Raw genomic sequence first — 6,994 nt, 5'->3', positions numbered from 1 at the left:
CAGTTAAGTACAAGTTAAAAGTCTACAAGTTAAACGTTAAAGTTAAAGTTAACAGTTAACAAAGTTAAAGTTAAGTTAAAGTTAAGTCAAGTTCCAGTTAAAGTTACCGTCTAAAGTAAGTTAAAGTTCAAGTTAAGTTAAGTTACAGTTAAGTTAAAGTTAAAGTTAAGTTAAAGTTACGTTAAGTAAAGTAACAGTTCAAGTTAAAGTTCAAGTTAAAGTTAAAGTTAAAGTTAAGTTAAAGTTACACGTCTCACAGTTAAAGTTACACGTTCAAGTTAAAGTTAACGTTAACGTTAACGTTAATAGTTAAAGTTAAAGTTACAGTTAAGTTAACGTTAAGTTACGTTAAAGTTAAAGTTACAGTTAAAGTTCAAGTTCACGAAAGTTAAAGTTAAAGTACAAGTTCACGTTAACGTTACAAAGTTAAAAGTTAAAGTTAAAGTTAAAGTTAAAGGTTAAAAGTTAAAGTTCAAGTTCACAGTTAAAGTTCAGTTACAGTTCAACGTTCAAGTTACCAAGTTAAAGTTCAAGTTAACAGTTAAAGTTACAAGGTTAAACGTTAAAAGTTAACAGTTCACCAGTTACAAGTCTAAAGTTAAAGTTAACGTTCAAGTACAGTTAAAGTTCACGTTAACGTTCCAGTTCAAGTTAAGTTAACGTTACGAAGTTACAGAAGTTACAAGTTAAGTTCAAAGTTAAAGTTACACGTTCCACGTTACAGTTAACGTTAACAGTTACCAGTTACAGTTCAAAGTTAAACCAGTTAAACGCTTAACGTTACAGTTAAAGTCAAGTAACCCTAACCCTAACCTAACCTAACCCTAACCTAACCCTAACCCTACTACCCTAACCCTAACCCTAACCCTAACCCTAACCCTAACCCTAACCCCTAACCCTAACCCTAACCCTAACCCTAACCCTAACCCTAACCCTAACCCTAACCCTAACCCTAACCCTAACCCTAACCCTAACCCTAACCCTAACCCTAACCCTAACCCTAACCCTAACCCTAACCCTAACCCTAACCCTAACCCTAACCCTAACCTAACCCTAACCCTAACCCTAACCCTAACCCTAACCCTAACCCTAACCCTAACCCTAACCCTAACCCTAACCCTAACCCTAACCCTAACCCTAACCCTAACCCTAACCCTAACCCTAACCCTAACCCTAACCCTAACCCTAACCCTAACCCTAACCCTACCCTAACCCTAACCCTAACCCTAACCCTAACCCTAACCCTAACCCTAACCCTAACCCTAACCCTAACCCTAACCCTAACCCTAACCCTAACCCTAACCTAACCCTAACCCTAACCCTAACCCTAACCCTAACCCTAACCCTAACCCTAACCCTAACCCTAACCCTAACCCTAACCCTAACCCTAACCCTAACCCTAACCCTAACCCTAACCCTAACCCTAACCCTAACCCTAACCCTAACCCTAACCCTAACCCTAACCCTAACCCTAACCCTAACCCTAACCCTAACCCTAACCCTAACCCTAACCCTAACCCTAACCCTAACCCTAACCCTAACCCTAACCCTAACCCTAACCCTAACCTAACCCTAACCCTAACCCTAACCCTAACCCTAACCCTAACCCTAACCCTAACCCTAACCTAACCCTAACCCTAACCCTAACCCTAACCCTAACCCTAACCCTAACCCTAACCCTAACCCTAACCCTAACCCTAACCCTAACCCTAACCCTAACCCTAACCCTAACCCTAACCCTAACCCTAACCCTAACCCTAACCCTAACCCTAACCCTAACCCTAACCCTAACCCTAACCCTAACCCTAACCCTAACCCTAACCCTAACCCTAACCCTAACCCTAACCCTAACCCTAACCCTAACCCTAACCCTAACCCTAACCCTAACCCTAACCCTAACCCTAACCCTAACCCTAACCCTAACCCTAACCCTAACCCTAACCCTAACCCTAACCCTAACCTAACCTAACCCTAACCTCCTAACCCTAACCCTAACCCTAACCCTAACCCTAACCCTAACCCTAACCCTAACCCTAACCCTAACCCTAACCCTAACCCTAACCCTAACCCTAACCCTAACCCTAACCCTAACCCTAACCCTAACCCTAACCTAACCCTAACCCTAACCCTAACCCTAACCCTAACCCTAACCCTAACCCTAACCCTAACCCTAACCCTAACCCTAACCCTAACCCTAACCCTAACCTAACCCTAACCCTAACCCTAACCCTAACCCTAACCCTAACCCTAACCCTAACCCTAACCCTAACCCTAACCTAACCCTAACCCCTAACCCTAACCCTAACCTAACCCTAACCCTAACCCTAACCCTAACCCTAACCCTAACCTAACCCTAACCCTAACCCTAACCCTAACCCTAACCCTAACCCTAACCCTAACCCTAACCCTAACCTACCCTAACCCTAACCCTAACCCTAACCCTAACCCTAACCCTAACCCTAACCCTAACCCTAACCCTAACCCTAACCCTAACCCTAACCCTAACCCTAACCCTAACCCTAACCCTAACCCTAACCCTAACCCTAACCCTAACCTAACCCTAACCCTAACCCTAACCCTAACCCTAACCCTAACCCTAACCCTAACCCTAACCCTAACCCTAACCCTAACCCTAACCCTAACCCTAACCCTAACCCTAACCCTAACCCTAACCCTAACCCTAACCCTAACCCTAACCCTAACCCTAACCCTAACCCTAACCCTAACCCTAACCCTAACCCTAACCCTAACCCTAACCCTAACCCTAACCCTAACCCTAACCCTAACCCTAACCCTAACCCTAACCCTAACCCTAACCCTAACCCTAACCCTAACCCTAACCCTAACCCTAACCCTAACCCTAACCCTAACCCTAACCCTAACCCTAACCCTAACCCTAACCCTAACCCTAACCCTAACCCTAACCCTAACCCTAACCCTAACCCTAACCCTAACCCTAACCCTAACCCTAACCCTAACCCTAACCCTAACCCTAACCCTAACCCTAACCCTAACCCTAACCCTAACCCTAACCCTAACCCTAACCCTAACCCTAACCCTAACCCTAACCCTAACCCTAACCCTAACCCTAACCCTAACCCTAACCCTAACCCTAACCCTAACCCTAACCCTAACCCTAACCCTAACCCTAACCCTAACCCTAACCCTAACCCTAACCCTAACCCTAACCCTAACCCTAACCCTAACCCTAACCCTAACCCTAACCCTAACCCTAACCCTAACCCTAACCCTAACCCTAACCCTAACCCTAACCCTAACCCTAACCCTAACCCTAACCCTAACCCTAACCCTAACCCTAACCCTAACCCTAACCCTAACCCTAACCCTAACCCTAACCCTAACCCTAACCCTAACCCTAACCCTAACCCTAACCCTAACCCTAACCCTAACCCTAACCCTAACCCTAACCCTAACCCTAACCCTAACCCTAACCCTAACCCTAACCCTAACCCTAACCCTAACCCTAACCCTAACCCTAACCCTAACCCTAACCCTAACCCTAACCCTAACCCTAACCCTAACCCTAACCCTAACCCTAACCCTAACCCTAACCCTAACCCTAACCCTAACCCTAACCCTAACCCTAACCCTAACCCTAACCCTAACCCTAACCCTAACCCTAACCCTAACCCTAACCCTAACCCTAACCCTAACCCTAACCCTAACCCTAACCCTAACCCTAACCCTAACCCTAACCCTAACCCTAACCCTAACCCTAACCCTAACCCTAACCCTAACCCTAACCCTAACCCTAACCCTAACCCTAACCCTAACCCTAACCCTAACCCTAACCCTAACCCTAACCCTAACCCTAACCCTAACCCTAACCCTAACCCTAACCCTAACCCTAACCCTAACCCTAACCCTAACCCTAACCCTAACCCTAACCCTAACCCTAACCCTAACCCTAACCCTAACCCTAACCCTAACCCTAACCCTAACCCTAACCCTAACCCTAACCCTAACCCTAACCCTAACCCTAACCCTAACCCTAACCCTAACCCTAACCCTAACCCTAACCCTAACCCTAACCCTAACCCTAACCCTAACCCTAACCCTAACCCTAACCCTAACCCTAACCCTAACCCTAACCCTAACCCTAACCCTAACCCTAACCCTAACCCTAACCCTAACCCTAACCCTAACCCTAACCCTAACCCTAACCCTAACCCTAACCCTAACCCTAACCCTAACCCTAACCCTAACCCTAACCCTAACCCTAACCCTAACCCTAACCCTAACCCTAACCCTAACCCTAACCCTAACCCTAACCCTAACCCTAACCCTAACCCTAACCCTAACCCTAACCCTAACCCTAACCCTAACCCTAACCCTAACCCTAACCCTAACCCTAACCCTAACCCTAACCCTAACCCTAACCCTAACCCTAACCCTAACCCTAACCCTAACCCTAACCCTAACCCTAACCCTAACCCTAACCCTAACCCTAACCCTAACCCTAACCCTAACCCTAACCCTAACCCTAACCCTAACCCTAACCCTAACCCTAACCCTAACCCTAACCCTAACCCTAACCCTAACCCTAACCCTAACCCTAACCCTAACCCTAACCCTAACCCTAACCCTAACCCTAACCCTAACCCTAACCCTAACCCTAACCCTAACCCTAACCCTAACCCTAACCCTAACCCTAACCCTAACCCTAACCCTAACCCTAACCCTAACCCTAACCCTAACCCTAACCCTAACCCTAACCCTAACCCTAACCCTAACCCTAACCCTAACCCTAACCCTAACCCTAACCCTAACCCTAACCCTAACCCTAACCCTAACCCTAACCCTAACCCTAACCCTAACCCTAACCCTAACCCTAACCCTAACCCTAACCCTAACCCTAACCCTAACCCTAACCCTAACCCTAACCCTAACCCTAACCCTAACCCTAACCCTAACCCTAACCCTAACCCTAACCCTAACCCTAACCCTAACCCTAACCCTAACCCTAACCCTAACCCTAACCCTAACCCTAACCCTAACCCTAACCCTAACCCTAACCCTAACCCTAACCCTAACCCTAACCCTAACCCTAACCCTAACCCTAACCCTAACCCTAACCCTAACCCTAACCCTAACCCTAACCCTAACCCTAACCCTAACCCTAACCCTAACCCTAACCCTAACCCTAACCCTAACCCTAACCCTAACCCTAACCCTAACCCTAACCCTAACCCTAACCCTAACCCTAACCCTAACCCTAACCCTAACCCTAACCCTAACCCTAACCCTAACCCTAACCCTAACCCTAACCCTAACCCTAACCCTAACCCTAACCCTAACCCTAACCCTAACCCTAACCCTAACCCTAACCCTAACCCTAACCCTAACCCTAACCCTAACCCTAACCCTAACCCTAACCCTAACCCTAACCCTAACCCTAACCCTAACCCTAACCCTAACCCTAACCCTAACCCTAACCCTAACCCTAACCCTAACCCTAACCCTAACCCTAACCCTAACCCTAACCCTAACCCTAACCCTAACCCTAACCCTAACCCTAACCCTAACCCTAACCCTAACCCTAACCCTAACCCTAACCCTAACCCTAACCCTAACCCTAACCCTAACCCTAACCCTAACCCTAACCCTAACCCTAACCCTAACCCTAACCCTAACCCTAACCCTAACCCTAACCCTAACCCTAACCCTAACCCTAACCCTAACCCTAACCCTAACCCTAACCCTAACCCTAACCCTAACCCTAACCCTAACCCTAACCCTAACCCTAACCCTAACCCTAACCCTAACCCTAACCCTAACCCTAACCCTAACCCTAACCCTAACCCTAACCCTAACCCTAACCCTAACCCTAACCCTAACCCTAACCCTAACCCTAACCCTAACCCTAACCCTAACCCTAACCCTAACCCTAACCCTAACCCTAACCCTAACCCTAACCCTAACCCTAACCCTAACCCTAACCCTAACCCTAACCCTAACCCTAACCCTAACCCTAACCCTAACCCTAACCCTAACCCTAACCCTAACCCTAACCCTAACCCTAACCCTAACCCTAACCCTAACCCTAACCCTAACCCTAACCCTAACCCTAACCCTAACCCTAACCCTAACCCTAACCCTAACCCTAACCCTAACCCTAACCCTAACCCTAACCCTAACCCTAACCCTAACCCTAACCCTAACCCTAACCCTAACCCTAACCCTAACCCTAACCCTAACCCTAACCCTAACCCTAACCCTAACCCTAACCCTAACCCTAACCCTAACCCTAACCCTAACCCTAACCCTAACCCTAACCCTAACCCTAACCCTAACCCTAACCCTAACCCTAACCCTAACCCTAACCCTAACCCTAACCCTAACCCTAACCCTAACCCTAACCCTAACCCTAACCCTAACCCTAACCCTAACCCTAACCCTAACCCTAACCCTAACCCTAACCCTAACCCTAACCCTAACCCTAACCCTAACCCTAACCCTAACCCTAACCCTAACCCTAACCCTAACCCTAACCCTAACCCTAACCCTAACCCTAACCCTAACCCTAACCCTAACCCTAACCCTAACCCTAACCCTAACCCTAACCCTAACCCTAACCCTAACCCTAACCCTAACCCTAACCCTAACCCTAACCCTAACCCTAACCCTAACCCTAACCCTAACCCTAACCCTAACCCTAACCCTCGGCCTGAAAATGCATTTAAAGCAAAAAAACTCAAATTGAGTGTCACGCCTAAAGCAAAGGACTTATGCGCACACTTCAACATGTATTTTGTTCAGGATGATCCCCTGAAGCCTAAATAAGCATTAATTTGATCACACAACTCAAACCTATGAAGATACATTCAAAGTCAGAAAACGTGCTCGGCTCGGCCTGAAAATGCATTCAAAGCAATAAAACTCAAATTGAGGGTCACGCCTAAACCAAAGGAAGAAGCACACACTTCAACAAATATTTTGTTCAGGTTGACCTCCTGAAACCTAAATGAGCATT

The sequence above is a fragment of the Hippocampus zosterae genome, chromosome 1 (genome assembly GCF_025434085.1).
Source record: "Hippocampus zosterae strain Florida chromosome 1, ASM2543408v3, whole genome shotgun sequence".
Lineage (NCBI taxonomy): Eukaryota > Metazoa > Chordata > Actinopteri > Syngnathiformes > Syngnathidae > Hippocampus > Hippocampus zosterae.
The sequence above is the reverse complement of the archived record's forward strand: the minus strand, read 5'-3'. Positions refer to the sequence as shown.